The 18,966-nt window shown below is 36.6% G+C and overlaps 1 long non-coding RNA gene across 2 annotated transcripts in view; it reads right to left on the bottom strand.

Moving 5' to 3' along the window:
- The window catches only part of LOC129658508 (uncharacterized), a 55,457-nt gene extending 38,143 nt beyond the window's left edge, over positions 1 to 17,314 (bottom strand). For both annotated transcript variants that reach the window (XR_008717376.1, XR_008717377.1), the window contains exons 1-2: positions 17,160 to 17,314; positions 6,044 to 6,100 (exon numbers count right to left, since the gene is read on the bottom strand). This is a non-coding gene — a long non-coding RNA (uncharacterized LOC129658508). The remainder of the gene's footprint in view (positions 1 to 6,043; positions 6,101 to 17,159) is intronic.
- Positions 17,315 to 18,966: the final 1,652 nt, after the last annotated feature.

Here is an 18,966-nt window from a genome sequence, read left to right as displayed (position 1 = left end):
TATAATGCAAGAAGTAAAAGATTGTAAGATTTATAACACTTTTACAGTGTTTGGAAGTTACTGTAACTAGAAAAATAAAAAGAAAGAAAATAGGATTATATGAAAGAGTCAGTGTATGAGCAAGTAACAGTTAAAATGTCACTGCCAAAATAAAAATTTAATAAGGTGAATCTATAGAATAAATAGTACCATATAAGATAAAATCAAATTTCTGGACTACAGAGCAAAACCAAAAAAAAAAAAAAAAAAATAGGAATCAAATCAAAAGACACTATTTTCAGAAAATAGAGCATCTCATCCCCAGAGGGTTAGAAGAAAAAGAATGAAAAGGAAGAAATTAACAAAGAAGAAAAGAAGATGAGAGAGAGAAACTAAAGAACATTTCCCAAGCTGAAGAAAAGATTTAAGTCTTAAGATAGAAAATATCAAAGACAAAATTGAAATGGGGGGGAACTTAGTTATAGATACATACTACTCTAAGGTTCAGAATAAAAAGCATAGAATATCTTGTGTGTGCTCAGTCACTCCCAATTCTACTGTAGCCTACCAGGCTCCTCTGTCCATGGAATTTTCTAGGCTAGAATATTGGAGTCAGATGCCACTTCCTTCTCTAGGGAATCTTCCTTTCCTAGGGATCAGATCAAACTGCATCTCTTTTCTCTCCTGTGTTGGCAAGTGGATTCGTTTACCACTGTACCACCTGGGAAGCCCGTAAGGATTTACTCAAGTGCTTTATCCTTGAGCTGATCTGGATGAAGGGATTCTGGATTCTGGAGCTTACATACTTTTAAAAGCAGCCTGTAGAGAATATCTTAGAATATCTATAGAATATCTTAGAGGCTATATATTACAGTTCACCCTGTCATCCAAAATTCACAACACTTCCACAGCAAAATATTCTCGTTCCCTGCCAAGATTTCTTAAATTCTCATCCCCCCAAAGAATGTAAGCTCCAGAATCCAGAATCTTTAAACATGTTTTTGGAGGTCCTGGCCAATGTAATACAGTAAGAAAAGAGGGAAATTGGTCTTATCTACGTTAAGAAGAAAACCTCAATGCAAAAGTTCTTATACTGCTATTTTTTTATGGAGTACAATTACTAGGAAGCAGGCATGAGTTAGGAAGGAAAAAAATGACAATACAAGGTTGCATTTCTGAGCTGGCCTTTGCTTGGTGTCAAGATAGTTGGTTGTTCTGTCTCGTAGAACTATCTTTAAAAAGTCTGTTCTGGGAGGAAAATGAAGTTATAAGATTTATCCAATGACTTCCATGACATTTTGATCTCCCGTAGAGAGTTGACACATGCAAATTTTTATCTTTAAATACATGAGAATCAATAGTGTGTATATACCTTCAGTATTAAGAGTGAAGCCCTGAAGTCTAAGGCCAGTGGGAGCATCGGCAAAACTACAGATACGTGAGCAAAAGAGGATCTAAAGCTGAATGTAAGATGTGTCTAATAGAAGTGGTATAAATGTTAGAAAGAGAAAAACATGTTTGCAGAATACATGATGGCCTTCTTCGAAATCTAAGGTGCATCAAAGTAGTACTTGTGAGAAGATGGCAGTTGGTGGGTGCCAACAGAGGATTTTAATATTTTATTCCAAACATGTTGGTTTCAGTTCTATAATGGACAGTTTCACTCTATAATCATTATTAAGTAAGAAAAAATTAATATATTTTTAACGGATACCGTCTTAGAAGGATTGTTCACATTTTTATGAGTTTAACCTTCAGGATCCTCTCCAGAGTCTCATGATAAAGATCAGAGAAAAGCCTCCTTGTGCTCTGGAATGGCAAGAAAGATGATAGTGACCATTTCAGAAATACAACTAGAGCGTTCATCTCAGTATTCAGGTCTTCATATTGTAGTTGTATTCTCAGGGTAAGCTACCTTGGCAGAGCCTTATCTAGCCTAAGACAAGGACTGTTAGACAACTCCAGCCAAACTAGCCTCCCTGTCTACATAAGAGGAGGAAAATAAAAGTCTAAGAGACTCTCCAAAAAGTCACACACCAAAAATTAAAGACTCTCTGAAAAATAAAATAAAACCTGAGATTTAAGCAAAACATAGAATGCTTCACCTCCCCAATAACTTCCAACACTTCAACATAGCTTAATAAAACACCAGTAGATTATAACTAATAGAGGTGAAAGACCTCAACTCTAAGAAAGAATGTCTATGGTAGCCCAAAGGTAACAACAAGAACATTAGAAGATAAACATAAAACCTCATAATAAATGCCAATTTATCTCAGTTCCTATTACCTGATAAACCTTGTCTGGCTTTAAACAAGAAAATTGCAAGGCATGCTTAAAGTTAGAGAAAACCCATTCTAGAGAGACAAAGCAAGCATTAGAACCTGATGCAGACGTGTCAGAGATTTTGGACTTATCAGGCTGGGAATTTAAAACAGCTAGGATTAATATGTGAAAGGTTCTAGTGGAAAAAATAATTGACAATGTGCAAAACCAAATGGGTAACGGAAACAGAGAAATAGATACACTAAGAAAGAATCAAAATGGAATGCTAGAAATCAAAATCACTTTAACAGAAATGAAGAATGCTTTTGGCTTGATTTGTAGACTGAACACAGCAGAGGGATGCATCAGTAAGCTTGAAGATATGTCAATAAAACTTGTTTAACTGAAAAGCAAAGAGGCAAAAAGAACAACAAAAACAACAACAAAATAGAAGATCCAAAAACCATGAGAAAACTACAATAGAGTAACACAAGCATAATAAGCATAACAGAAAGAGAAAAAACAGATAAAATATTTGAAATAATAGGAGCTAAAAATCTTTCAAACTTAATCACAGACACCAAACGACAGATCCAAGAAGCTTAAAGAAGCTTATCTTTTTCTTTTTTTGTCTAAAATAATAGTCCTTATTTTTACACAAAACAGTACAAAATGAGGCAGTTCCTCAAAGGGTGATGTGGAGCCAGAAAATCTATCGTGAGCTTGAAAATGTTAGTATTAGACACTCAGTCATGTTCGATTCTTTGTGACCCCATGGACTGTAGCCCACCGGACTCCTCTGTCCATGGGATTCTCCAGACAAGAAGAAGCTTATATTTTATCAAACAAGATAAAAACCAAATAATTCACACCTAGACATATCATGTTCAAATTGCAGAAACCAAAGTCAAACAAAAAATTTTGATTTATACAGACATAAGTTAAAAATTAACGTCATACATCTCTCTTCAGAAACCATGCAAGAGAGAAAGGAGTGGAGAAATTACCTAGTGCTGAAAGAAAAAGAAAGAGTATGTCTGGATGAGTTTGAGCTTTAGTCAATCTTTCATGTGGGTTTTGATTGAGAGCCTGGCAGATCTCTTCTTTGGTTCTGAGACACTGGGAGGGATTAATTTCTACCATTATTAGGTTTTGAGATAAGCGTTATAAACTTCTACTTTATTGAGGTTCAAAATATGATGTATTATATAAAGACAAAGATGACTATGAATTTGAAGCAGTCCCTCTAGGAAAACTTTCTCTTAAGTACCACAAAGCTACAAAATATTTCACTCTGCTTTAGAATACTTCTAACCCAGCCTTCCACACAACCATAGAAGTCAGCAAATATCCCAGGATGAAAGGTAGCCACGCATTTGAGAATCCTCAAATAACAATCCGTAATTTAAGAATGTACAATTGGTTAAAGCTCTGCTGGTTTCCCTTTCCCTCCTCAGGGACCCTCTTCCTAAACTAAACTAATCTCAGCTCATATTTGGTAAATACTCCCAAAAAAGGAGACAACTAGAGATCCGGAGCTCTGCAGGAGGGCTTTCATTTCATTTTGGGAATTTGGTTTCACTTAGGTTTGCTAATCCAGAGTACTCTAAAATTAGTTTTATTTATGTTATCCTTTTTTTAGTTTTAATTGTTGTAGCAGAACAACAACTAAACTAATGGCATACCACAATATATAGCACATAACATAGAAGCCATTTAGTCCTTTAAAATATATATTAAAAATATTTTACATATATTTTATAATGTAGTTTGAATGCTAGAACAAAAGTACAGGTTATTATTTATTACCAAAATTAATACCCATGTACTAGGTGTACGTATTTTAACTGTTTTGCAAATGTTGATATATGATCAACAGTGTTTAGAGTTCAACTGATGAAAACTACCATGTTACACTGCTCCAGGGAATCCCTGGTAGCTCAGATGGAAAAGAATCTGCCTGCAATGCACAAGACCTGGGTTCAATCCCTGGGTTGGGAAGATCCCCTGGAGAAACGAATGGCAACCCATTTCAGTATTTTTGTCTGGAGAATTCCATGGACAGAGGAGCCTGGTGGGCTACAGTCATGGGGTTCCAGAGAGTCAGACAGGACTGAGTGACTAAAATTTTCACTTTTCACACTGCTCCAAAAGCCACTCATTTTAATAAGCTCACAAATTTACTCCAGAAGAAATTAAGCTTTTCAATGGTCTTTGTTGAAGAATATGGATACATATGTAGAATCTGATTTTATAGGACATATATATCCACAAAAATTTGCAACTGTCCTTAAATAAAGATATAATAGCATTCTGCATTGGAGGAATTGTTTTTTCTTGAAAAAATGATGAACTATAGGAGCACTTTTTTAAAAAAAGAAACATGTTAATTTTGCTGAGAATCATTTTTCTTATTTAAACAAGTAACCAACATATTGATTTTCTTCTGGTTGAATTCTTGATGTTCACAACTCATGGCCTAGAAAAAGAAGTATATTATATTCCTTACTATTCAAGGTAAATAAATTAGGATGAGCTTTATCTTTCATAAAGTGAGCTTAAACTGGTTGTTCTGTTTTCTAGAGCATCTTCTATATATCGTCCAGATGTTCCTCTCACCAAGATGTTTTGAATATCCACTCCTTTATGGTGGGTTCATATATCTCAAACTTCAGTAGTTTTTTGTTGTTCTTATTTTTAATCTTTTATCTTACTTTACTTTTTGGACCTATTCTGTCAAGCTTTTTGTGCTGTTTGAAAAGCACTCAGCTATCTAAACATCTGGAAATAAAACTTTGCAATTAACAGTCACATTTTCATCACTGGAAGTCTGTTAGTTTGTGAGTATCTTGTTTTTGCCTTTTTCCTGTGCTATGTTGTTCTGTGCTAAGTCGCTTCCGTCGTGTCCAACTCTTTGCAACCCTAAGGACTGTAGCCTGCCAGGCTCCTAAACTATACCACCTGGGTCTAATGAAGGAAATGAAAACTGAACATCAGAATACTCATGACATGGTCACCCAATGCATGCCTGTGCCTTATTTTACCTATACATTTGTTTTACTTTCCTTGGGCTAAGTGCTTCTTTTTCACTCCATGTTGCTAAATTGCCAATGACACAAATAAGTACCAACGTCCTTCAAACAATTATTTAAAATTTCTATGCTTTGATGAAACTTGGGTTCTTAACATGAGTTCTGAATTTAATAAGAGTACATACTTCTTTTGAGTATCTAGTCTTGTTTTGACTTGAATTAAATGCTGTTTAGGAATCTCACACTTTCTCCTGGCTGTCTCACAAAAAAATGGAATCTAATTTATGAGGTTCTAGGTGGGCTGCCGTCTATGGGGTCACACAGAGTCGGACACGACTGAAGTGACTTAGCAGCAGCAGCAGCAGGACAATGTAACTCAAACTCTGAATCCCTTGCTACAGAAATATAAAATACCACATTGCTGTATTTTCATGTTATTTTGTCCTGGAATCTTGCAGGGACAAATTATAAGTGACATCTTGTTTAATTTCCTTAAATAATTAGAAATTTGCTAAAATATTAGGCTGATTTTATATTAAACATTTACATGTAAATTAGGGTTTTGTACCTGAGATTTTAAGTCAATAAATGAAATTGAAAATAGTTGAATCCGCAGGTTTTCAAATTGAGCTAAGTGGATTTCTGGTAATTTCAAGGAGTCCCTTTGGGTGGGGATTCAATGGAAACAAGGGTTGGCGAATGTGGATAATAGAAGTAAGTAGGGTTCCTCTAGGCCTTCCCATTATGATCAGGGAAGATTGACTCACCTGTTTTGCATTTTAAGTTTCCTTGTAAGATTTCATTTGAAAAACCTTTCCTAGGACCTTAAAAAAAAAAAAAAAAAAAGACATTAAAGTCAATGGTATTATCAATGCCTCACTTTGGAGACTAAAAAACGAAACCTAAGATGACGCCCTTTCCCAGATGCCAGTTGACAGCTAATTCATGAGAATTATGGCTTCCCTGGTGGCTCAGAGGGTAAAGCGTCTGCCTGCAATGCAGGAGACCTGGGTTCGATCCCTGGGTCAGGAAGATCCCCTGGAGAAGGAAATGGCAACCCACTCCAGTACTCTTGCCTGGAAAATCCCATAGACAGAGAAGCCTGGTAGGCTGCAGTCCATGGGTCCACTAAGTATCGGACACGACTGAGCAACTTCACTTTCACTTTCCACTTTCATGCATTGGAGAAGGCAATGGCAACCCACTCCAGTGTTCTTGACTGGAGAATCCCAGGGACGGGGGAGCCTGGTGGGCTGTCGTGTCTGGGGTCACACAGAGTCGGACACAACTGAAGCGACTCAGCAGCAGCAGCAGCAGCAGAACTCTTTCATCTCACAAAACTAAAATTTTATACCCATTTCCTCTTCACTGCCCATCCCCATCCCCATCCCCAGAAACCATCATTCTACTATGTGTTTTCATGGTTTTGACTGCTCTAGATATCTCATATAGTGGAATCATGTGGTATTTGGTATTGTCCTTTGGTTATTGGCTTATTTAACTCAGCATAATTTCTTCAAATTTCAGTGATACTGTAGCATGTGACAGTAGTTCCATATTCTTCAAGGCTGAATAATATTGCATGGTAGGCATATATGCCACATTTTCTTCATTCATTCATCTGTCCATGGATATTTGGGCTTCCTCTAGCTGTTGGCTATTGTGAATAATTCTGCAATGAACGTGAGTATGCAGATATCTCTTTGATATTCTTCTTTCAACTCTTTTGTGTGTGTATATATATATGTGAATATATACATATGTATGTGAATATATATGTGAATATATACATATATGTATGTATATATATGAAGTAGAATTGCAGGATCATGTGGTAGTTCTATTTTTAATACCTTCATACAATTTTTTCACAGTAACTGCAACATTTTGCATTCCTGCAAATAGTGTGCCACCATTCCAGTTTATCCACATCTTCATGAACATTTCTTTTTGGTGTTGATTGTTGGTTGTAATGGTCTTCCTACTGGGTGGGAAGTGATATCTCATTGTGGTTTTGATGTGCACTTCTCTAATGATTGAGATTTTAGCATCTTTTCATATACTTAATGGCCATTTGTATATCTTTTTTGGAGAGATATCTATTCTGGTCCTTTATTAATCTTATAATCAGGTTACTTATTTTTGTTTTTCATTTGCATCAATATCAGTTTTACTGTATGTTTTATCAGCTCTTATAATATTTCTATCCATAAAAATGGTATTAGCTATTTTTATAAGTAATATTATGATAGTTGGGACATGCAGCAGATAAACTTATATGAACAATTCTCAGCACCTTTGTAAGCTTTTGCCATCATAATTAATGGTCACACAGTGTTTATTCAGATTATTATGATTATTAAGAATTTGTGTTCTCCAGATTGCACTTAGTAAATCTTCCCTGTAAATTGCTTCAGGTCATGGGTTCTTGGTAGTAGACACATCCCAGAAAATGAGAATCAAAACACATAACCGTATTAATATTGCTGGACCTCAGTTCGATTCCTGGGTTGGGAAGATCCTCTGGAGAAGGGAAAAGCTACACATTCCAGTATTCTGGCCTGGAGAATTCCATGGACTGTATAGTCCACAGGTTCGAAAAGAGTTGGACACGACTGAGTGACTTTCACTTTCATTTCACTATGGTCATAGTCAGAGTTCATATCATTTTATTCATTTTGACAACGTAGACAACTCTTGAATATGTGTTAGAATTGCTATCATCCATCTCACCACTTAGTTCTTTATACCAGGAAGAGGTTTCAACAGAGTGCTTCCCTCCAAGTGCATATGAGTCAAAGCTAAGGGAGCTATTCTTTTTCTCCAAGCTTCTCTCAAGGCACCAAAATTATATATATTAACATTTTCCTTTTTTCACATGCATTCACTGACTCCTTCTCCCTCAGTTACAATCTCCCCTTTCTTTCATTTATCATTAATTTTCATCTAAACCTTTCCTGCTGAGATAGGTTCTGACACTGATCATTCATATTGCTAGCAGCAAGATGAAGCACCTCTTTTATCCCATTCCTACCTATGGAGGGTCATATGGAACAAATACTCAGAAATAGGACTATCACATTCATTCGGCAATGAAACAATTACGACCATCAACCCAAACTTGGTAAGGTATAGAGAAGATATAATCCATCCCTTCAATCCTTCAAAATTTTTTTAGTTAGTTTCAAATCAGTAGATGTACTTTCTTATTTCTAGCCTAGGAACTACTGAGATTGGCATTGAAAAAAATTGAGCTTAAATGCAAGAGAAAACTTGTACATAAGTTCCTATATCATCAGCCCTCATACCTTCTTCCCCAATTTCACCACAAATGCATAACGACTTAGCTAATTAAGACCCATAATTAGACCTCTTGGCATTAAATTGCAAAAATAAGACTGGAAGTTCATAGATTAGCCTTTAATCTTTTGTCACCATCTATCATTTTAAACAAATATTTTAGTTGACTATGTCAGGTGTTATTAACCTACCACCTTGAGGATGATAAGGAATAAGAAGAATTCATTGAGAGTGATGCACTTCTATACCCACTGTTGCACGAGGTGGATAGAGAATTGAATGCCTTGATCTAATAAAATGTAATTGTGAGAGTCAAACTGGTAAAATATTATTTTTCCTAGTCTTTTTATAGTATTAGCTTTGACTCCATTGTTTCCCAGTCTTTTAATAGTATTAAAGCATTGACTTCAGTTCATACATATGGAAATTCCAACCTGGAATATGAATCAAGTCCTGTCAGTGTCCATTTAAGCCCTCTTCCCTACCCAGTGTGTGTGTGTGTGTGTGTGTGTTCAGGCGTTCAGTCATGTCCAACTCTCTGTGACCCCACAGACTGTAGTCTTCCAGGTTCCTCTGTCCGTGGGATTTTCCAGGTGGGAATACTGGAGTGAGTTGCCATCTCCTTCTCCAAGGGATCTTCCTGACCCAGGGATCAAACCCATGTCTCTTGCATCTCCTGCACTGGCAGGTGGATTCTTTACCATTGTGCCTCCTGGGAAGTTCCTAGATATAGATAAAAAGCAAAAGTAATCTACTTGCAAACTATGTGCTGGCAAGGATGAATTATAGACTTTGCCTTTTCTGGTTGTTCAACATTTGACTTTGTGGGGAAACTACCAGTACTTTTGCCTAGGAAATCCCATGGACAGAGGAGCCTGGTAGGCTGCAGTCCATGGGCTCGCTACAGTCAGACACGACTGAAGCGACTTAGCAGCAGCAGCAGCAACCAGTATATATCACCATTTGGCATATTGTTACATGCTTTGAGTTCCTTTATGTTTCTTCATGTTGTGGACTTCTAAGCTGCCACTTCAAGAGATCAAACTAGTGTGTCAACTTCATGATTCCAATTATCTCCCAACCCTGGAACAGGGTTGTTTTGGTTAAACATCAGTATATCGTACTTTGATTTTATCTCAGAATTTCTGTAGAGCTTTTCAAAGTGTAGTATCCTTTATAAAGGTCCTCTTCATGACCCATTTTGTCCATTTTACAGAAAAAATTACAATCCCAAGAGTCAGCATACCCAAATAGTAGAACTTTTGTTTGTTTCCAATTCTTTTATCATTGCAAGGAATAGAGCCTATAATTCAGCTCTTTCAATGAGGATCTTGGAAGAGCTGAATACCCTTTCATACTGTTCATACCCATGAACAGTATGAAAAGGCAAAAAGATAGGACACTGAAAGATGAACTCCCCAGGCCGGTAGGTGCCCAGTACATACTGGAGATCAGTGGAGAAATAACTCCAAAAATACTGAAGGGATGGAGCCAAAGCATAAACAACATCCAGTTCTGGATGGGACTGGTGATAGAAGCAAGGTTCGATGCTGTAAAGAGCAATACTGCATAGGAACGTGGAATGTTAGGTCCGTGAATCAAGGTAAATTGGAAGTGGTCAAACAGGAGGTGGCAAGACTGAACAGAAATTTTAGGAATCAGCGAACTAAAATGGACTGGAATGGGTGAATTTAACTCAGATGACCATTATATCTACTATGTGGGCAAAAATCCCTTAGAAGAAATGGGGTAGCCATTACAGTCAACAAAAGAGTCTGAAATGCAGTACTTGGATGCAATCTCAAAAATGACAGAATGATCTCTGTTTGTTTTCAAGGCAAACAATTTAATATCATGTTAATCCAAGTCTATGCCTCAACCAGTAATGCTGAAGAAGCTGAAGTTGAAGGGTTCTATGAAGACCTACAAGACCTTGTATAACTAACACCACCAAAAGATGTCCTTTTCATTGTAGGGGACTGGAATGCAAAAGAAAGAAGTCAAGAAACATATGGAGTAACAGGCAAATTTGCCCTTGGAGTACAGAATGAACCAGTGCAAAAGCTAATAGAGTTCTGCCAAAAGAATGCATTGGTCATAGCAAACACCCTCTTCCAACAAAACAAGAGAAGACTCTACAAATGGACATCACCAGATGGCCAACACCAAAATCAGATTGATTATATTCTTTGCAGCCAAAGATGGAGAAGCTCTACACAGTCAGCAAAAACAAGACTGGGAGCTAACTGTAGCTCAGATTATGAACTCCTAATTGCCAGATTCAGACTTAAGTTGAAGAAAGTAGGGGAAACTACTTGACCATTGAGGTTTGAACTAAATCAAATCCTTAACAATTATACAGTGAAAATGAGAAATAGATTTAAGGGACTAGATCTGATAGATAGAGTGCCTGATGATCTATGGATGGAGGTTCATGACATTTTACAGGAGTCAGGGAACAAGATCATCCCCAAGAAAAAGAAATGCAAAAAGCAAAATGGCTGTCTGAGGAGGCCTTACAAATAGCTGTGAAAAGAAGAGAAGCCAAAAGCAAAGGAAAAAAGGTAAGATATTCCCATTTGAATGCAGAGTTCCAAAGAATAGCAATGAGTGATAAGAAAACCTTCCTCAGTGATCAGTGCAAAGAAATAGAGGAAACCAATAGAATGGGAAAGACTAGAGATCTCTTCAAGAAAATTAGATACCAAGGGAACATTTCATGCAAAGATGGGCTCGATAAAGGACAGAAATGGTATGGACCTAACAGAAGCAGAAGATATTAAGAAGAGGTGGTAAGAATACACAGAAGAACTGTACAAAAAAGATCTTCATGACTCAGATAATCACGGTGGTGTGATCACTCATCTAGAGCCAGACATCCTGGAATGTGAAGTCAAGTGGACCTTAGAAAGCATTACTACGAATAAAGCTAATGGAGGTGATGGAATTCCAGTTGAGCTATTTCAAATCCTAAACGATGATGATTTGGAAATGCTGCACTCAATATGCCAGCAAATTTGGAAAACTCAGCAGTGGCCACAGGACTCAAAAAGTTCAGTTTTTATTCCAATCCCAAAGAAAGGCAATGCCAAAGAATGCTCAAACTACTGCACAATTGCACTCATCTCACACACTAGTAAAGTAATGCTCAAAATTCTCCAAGCCAGGCTTCAACAATATGTGAACTGTGAACTTCCAGATTTTCAAGCTGGTTTTAGAAAAGGCAGAGGACCAGAGATCAAATTGCCAACATCTGTTGGATCATCAAAAAAGCAAGAGAGTTCCAGAAAAACATCTATTTCGGCTTTATTGACTATGCCAAAGCCTTTGACTGTGTGGATCACAATAAACTGTGGAAAATTCTGAAAGAGAGGAATACCAGACCACCTGACCTGCCTCTAAAGAAATCTGTATGCAGGTCAGGAAGCAACAGTTAGAACTGGACATGGAACAACAGACTGGTTCCAAATAGGATAAGGAGTACGTCAAGGCTGTATATTGTCACCCTGCTTATTTAACTTCTATGCAGAGTACATCATGAGAAACGCCAGACTGGAAGAAGCACAAGCTGGAATCAAGATTGTCGGGAGAAACATCAATAACCTCAGATATGCAGATGCCACCACCCTTATGGCAGAGAGTGAAGAGGAACTAAAGAGTCTCTTGATGAAAGTGAAAGAGGAGAGTGAAAAATCTGGCTTAAAGCTCAACATTCAGAAAACTAAGATTGTGGCATCTGGTCCCATCACTTCATGGCAAATAGATGGAGAAACAATGTAAATAGTGGCAGACTTTATTTTTGGGGGGCTCCAAAATCACTGCGGTTGGTGATTGCAGCCATGAAACAAAAAGACGCTTACTCCTTGGAAGGAAAGTTATGACCAACCTAGATAGTATATTAAAAAGCAGAGACATTACTTTGCCAACAAAGATTTGTCTAGTCAAGGCTATGGTTTTTCCAGTGGTCATGTATGGATGTAAGAGTTGGAATATAAAGAAAGCTGAGCATCGAAAAGTTCATGTTTTGAACTGTGGTGTTGGACAAGACACTTGAGAGTCCCTTAGACTGCAAGGAAATCCAACCAGTCCACTCTAAAGGAAATCAGTCCTGAGTGTTCATTGGAAGGACTGATGTTGAAGTTGAAATTCCAATACTTTGGCCACCTGATATGAAGAACTGACTGATTTGAAAAGACCCTGATGCTGGGAAAGATTGAAGGTAAGAGAAGAAGGGGACTGCAGAGGATGAGATGGCTGTATGGCATCACCAACTCAACAGACATGAGTTTGAGTAAACTCTGGGAGATGGTGATGGACAGGGAGGCCTGGCGTGCTGCAGTCCATGGGGTCGCAAAGAGTTGGACATGACTGAGCAACTGAACTGAACTGATCTTTTCATTTGGATCTGGTTAGGAGGAATTTTCATTCAATTATCATGTCTATACCAATTATCTACTCAAGTAATATAGATGCCATCAAGACATATATATTTTTTATCATACATTCCAAAATTTAAACAAAGATTAATTTTCCCTGCTACTATAGCATCTCCATTTCCCTGTACATTAAGTTTACACTATTAAGAGGATTATTATCAGGTCTAAGCAGTACTATACACTGTACTTTCTTATCTAATACACCTAAAAATGTTTCTATTCAACCCTCAATCCACTTCACCAATATTGAAGCACTTTACTGGAGACAGGGTCAAGTGACCTTGATCTTCATGTCAATTTTCTTCTTACATGGAACATTTTGACAACCAATACTGGAGGCCCATCAGAATTTTTCTGTTATTGTTCTAAGTTCAGATTGAGCATACCAGACTTGAGATTTTTATATCCTAGAAAGTTCAAGGCAAGAGTTCTAAGTGTCTAAGTTACCTATAAAATTCTACCAAGCTTTCTGTGAACACGCTGTCAATCTTCTGTTACATAGCATTTATAAATAACCATCTCAATACGTACATATTATTATGTCCTGAATGGCTGCCTCCTTTCATTATGTTAAGGGAGCTTCCCTCATGGCTCAGGTGGTAAAGAATCTGTCTGCAATGTGGGAGATTCGGGTTCATTACCTGGGTCGGGAAGATCCCTTGGAGAAGGAAATGGAAAACCACTCCAGTATTCTTGCCTGGAGAATCCCATGGACAAAGGAGCTTGGCAGGCTACAGAATATGATATGGCAAAGAATTTGGACACAACTGAGTGATTAATGTTAAAATTTCATATGAGGAAGCTGGGATACAAAATCTGGGATACAAGCTTATTTTACATTTGTCTAGGGTTCAACAGCAAAATCACTTGCAGTACATTGCTAGTAGCATTTCTTTTATTACAGTATAATTATGCTAGGATAGGGGACAAGTATCCGTTAGGAATTTTGTTTCCTTTGGGGTAGAGGGACACAAGAAGGAACCTGTGGGCCTGAGTTCCTCTACTACTGAGTGAGGCCAGGCAGTCTGCTTTGGTTAAATCCCTACCTATACATTCCCTCAGCCAATACCAACAAGAAGCAGTGAGAGCCCTAGTGGCATAAGATAAGCCATAAAGACCAAAATAAAACCAAAAGGCTAAAATAAAAACCCCATAAAATCAAGCTGTCATTGGAACAACAGCCCACCAAACGAGGCTAGAATCTGCATGCTAAATGGAATGGCTGATTGCTAAAAGAGAAGATTTAAATTAGAACTAGAGCCTGTTAACACAATGGGCAAAGGTATAGGGTACAAACAAAAATCCCTTATCATAGTAAGAACTATAATAAAATAATATGGAAAACAAAAACTACAATGAAAAAAGAGAATCAACATATGTCAACAGAGATAAATCAGATATTGAATTTGTCAGCATTCAGTCTAAAGTAGTTCATAAAAATATTTCCACATCAATTATAAATTGTCTTGAAACAAATGAAAACAGAAATCTTAGGAAAGGAATAAAAGTTATAGAAAAAGAACCAACAGAAGAAAATGGAAAATATAGAACTGAAAAGTTCAGTAACAAAATAAGAAGCTTGCTGGTTTGATCCAATACTAGACTGGATATGTCAGAGGATAAAATCAGTGAACTTAAAGACAATCAAATATACCCAATCTGAACAACAGGCATAAAAATAGACTGAAAAAAATTGATTAGAGCTTCAGGGACCTCTATAACAATAACAAATATCCAACATTAATATAATTGGAATCCAAGAAGAAGAGATAGACTAAGAGTGTTCAGAGAAATAATGACTGAAAACTTTCTAAACTTGGCAAAGGACACAACCCTATGATCTAAGAAGTCAAATGAATCTCAACAGGATAAAACCAAAGAAATCCATACCAAGGTGCATTATAATTTATTCTTGAAAACAACAAGAGAGACAGAACATGTTACCTTTGGAGGAACATCAGTTCAAATAGTTTCTGATCTGTATCAAAGAAGACCGGAAGCAAGTGGCACAATATTTTTCCAGTGTTGAGAGAAAAGTACTGTCAACTATGAATTATATATCTAATAAAAATATCCTCAGGAATTAAGGAGAAATAAAGATTCTCAGAAGAAAGAAAACTAAAGAAAATTTTCACCAACATACATACATTAAGGTTCTCTAAGAAAGTCCTTTAAACAGAAAAGAAGTGAAATAAAAGAAAATCTTGAAGTGTTGGGACTGAAGAAAGAACAACAGAAAGAGCAAAAATGCAAGTAGATAAAATGGATTATCTTTTCCTCATGAATTTTATAAATTATATTTGAGTGGTGTTGGAGAAGACTCTTGAGAGTCCCTTGGACTGCAAGGAGATCCAACCAGTCCATCCTAAAGGATATCAGTCCTGGGTGTTCATTGGAAGGGCTTATGGTGAAGCTGAAACTCCAATACTTTGGCCACCTGATGTGAAGAGTTGACTCATTTGAAAAGATCCTGACGTTGGGAAAGATTGAGGGCAGGAGAAGAAGGGGATAACGGAGGATGAGATGGTTGGATGGCATCACTGACTCAATGGACATGAGTTTGGGTAAACTCTGGTGATGAACAGGGAGGCCTGGCATGCTGCAGTCCCTGGGGTCAGAAAGAGTCAGATACAACTGATCAACTGAACTGAACTGAACTGATTGAAGGAAAAATTGTAATGCCATCCAATACTCTAGATAGTGATATTTATAGTATGGAAAGTAAAGGAACCTAAGAGGAAGTGAAGATCTCTCATGTCACTGTAAGTGGTAAAATATTTATACTAGTAGACTGTGATAAATAGCATTTGTATATTATGATACCCAGCCTATAAATAATATGGAACACTAAAAAAACAATGTTCAAGTAATCCATAGGAAGGAAGGAAAGGAGAAATAGATGAATATCAGAGAACAAACAATATAATGATAGACTTAAGTCCTAATATGAATAATTACCCTAAATGTCAATCAAATGATAGTTTGGTATGAAAGATTTTAAAAATAGACTGCATATTATTTATAAAAACTCATCTCAAATTCAGTGACATAGCTAAGTTGCATCTAAAAGCGTGGAGGAAGATATATTGTGCAAACATTTATCAAACAAACAAAAAGTAGTGGATACGTAAATATCTAGTCATATGAACATTAAAACAAAGAAAATTACTGGAGTAAAGAAGGATGAGATCTAATGATTTTTTTTTAAATAATCCATCTACCAGGAAAATGTATGATCCTAAATGTATATACACCAAAAAACAGAGTCTCAGAATACATGAAGCAAAAAGCTAATTAAGTTAAAAGGAGAAATAGACCCACAATTACAGCTGGAAATTTCAACATTCTCCTCTTAGCAACTAATAGAACTAATAGGCAGAAAATTATCAAGGATCTAGAAGAATTGAACAGGCACAATTAACTGAGAGGATTCAATTCATGTATACAAAACATTCCACCCAACAAGAGCACAATGCACATGGAAAATTAATCAAGATGAGCTGTAAAATTAAAAAAATTTTGTTTAAATTGGTATCATATACAGTATGTTCCCTGACTATACATTTAACTAGAAATCAGTAACAGAAAGACAACAGGAAAATTGCTAAATATGTTGAAATTAAACAACAAACTTAGATTCATGAGTGAAGGATGAAGACTCATAGGAAATTTAAAAAAGTATAGAGCTGAAGGAAAACTAAAATATAGCAAAATATGTGAGATGCAACTACAACTATGAGAAGAGAATATATAGCTAAATGTTTACTTTAGAAACAAAGAAAGATCTCAAATCAGTCTTCTAGGTTCCCACATGAAGAACATATTAAAAAAGGAAAGCGCAAAAGGAACTCATAGAAAGTAGAAGGAAGGAAATAAAGAGCAGAAGTCAATAAATTAAAAACAAAGGAACCATAGAGAAAATCAATTAACCAAAAGTTGGTCTTCAAAAGTAATCAATAAAATTGACAAACTTCTAGCAAGACAGACAACAATAAAAACAAAGAATACAAATCCCCAATGTCAGGAATGAAATAGGGACTATCATCAACACATCCTATAGCCATTAAAAGAACATTAAGGAAATAGAGCAAATAAGTTTATGCTCAGGAATGTGACTACTTAGAAAAAATGAAAACTTTTTGGATACCTGGAAAACTGTGAACTACTGAGAGAGTTAATTCTTAGGTAGGTTGATAAGGAGTCCAGGGCCCTCAAGGAGGAAGGATTCTGGGGCCCTCAAGGAGGAGAAAGGGGTCCTGGGCTTTCAAGGAGGAGAAAGGGACAAACTTTTTCTACATTGCTTTGTCTTAGTCACATAAACTCAAGAGTTTTCCTAAACTTTGAGTTGTTATGACAACAATCCTTAAGACTAAGTTTCTTTAAGGCCAGAGCTAATGTTTACACAACAAAACAACTCATGTTGCTCAAGGGTAGGTTTTTCCTTAAGCTCTGTACTAATGATTATATAACAACAATGTATCTTACTTGAGGACATGTTTTTTCTTCTTAACAGGAACCTTTTGACTAATCCTGTTAGCTTATAAGGGAGTGGGTCTGGTAAGACCTCTCTATTGTTAGTTATAGTATGCATGTGAAAGTCCCTCAGTCCTGTCCGACTCTTTGTGACCCCGTGGACTATACAGTCCATGGAACTGAGCAGGCCAGAATACTATAGTGGGTAGCCTTTCCCTTCTCCAGGGTATATTCCCAACCCAGGGATTGAACCCAGGTCTCCCACATTGCAGGTGGATTCTTTATCAGCTGAGCCAGAGGGGAAGCCCTTGTTAGTTCTAATCTTGTTAATTTAAGATATATGTTGTGGGAGTGGGTCTGGTAAAAGTATATAAGGCCTTGATAAGACTAGGAAGTAGGGCATTCTCTATCCCCCTTCTGAAGTCTATATCAGAAGTTTTTTCTGTCCCTTTTCATTATAATAAAATTTCTGCCACATAAAAGCTCTGAGTGATCAAGACTGGTCACACTGATCCTGAAGCTAAATCTTTTTCTTCAGAGATCAGAAATCTGGTTCACCACAAGCTACCACTACCTAAACTGAACTGAAATGAAATAGATCATCCAAATAGTTGGATAACTATTAAAGAAGTTTAGTCCATATTTTAAAAGCTTGCAAAGTTGAAAGTGGAAATCGCCAACTCCAACTCCAGCTGGTTTCACTGGAAAATACTACCAACACTTAAAGAAGAATTAACACCAATTTTACAAATTTTGCACTATCTATGTCAGAAGTAGAAGAGGAAGGGACACTTCCCAACTCATTTTATGAAGCCAGAATCACTCTGATACCAAAGTCAGACAGTACAAAAAATGACAGATCAATATCTCTCAAGAATGTATACATAAATGCCTTTTATAAAAATATTAGTGAAACTTACACAACAAAATATTAAAAGAACTCTTTATCATGACCAAGTGATAGTTATTCTGGATATACAAGTCTGGTTAAATATTTGACTATCAAAATCAGTGTAGTCCATCATATCCATAGGTTGAAAAGGAAACTGTGTGGATCATGCCAGTTGGCCCAGAAGAAGAATTTAACAAAATCCAACACAAATTTGGAATTTAAAACATTTTAGCAAATTAGGAATAAAATATAATTATCTCAAATTGCCAAAAAGCATCTATAAAATAACTTGTAGCCAACAGCACAGTACTTAATGATGAAAGACTGGATCCTTTTCCCTTAATATCAAGAAGGAATAAATATCCACTCTCATCACTCATATTCAACATATTACCAGAAGATTTAGTTACCATAGTAGGACAAGAAAAGGAAATAGATGACACACAATTTGAAACGGAAGAAGTAAAACTGCCCTATTTGCAGCCAAATGGCTATAGCAATTCCAGACTTCATATGTGTACACTGCACTGTTCAGAACAAAAGAGAAATCTTTTCTTCTCTTCTCTTCCTTTTCCAAACATTGGACTCT

Source organism: Bubalus kerabau, chromosome 8 (assembly GCF_029407905.1).
Source record: "Bubalus kerabau isolate K-KA32 ecotype Philippines breed swamp buffalo chromosome 8, PCC_UOA_SB_1v2, whole genome shotgun sequence".
NCBI classification, from domain to species: domain Eukaryota; kingdom Metazoa; phylum Chordata; class Mammalia; order Artiodactyla; family Bovidae; genus Bubalus; species Bubalus kerabau.
Note: the sequence above shows the minus strand (reverse complement) of the source record. Positions and strands in the feature narration are given on the sequence as shown.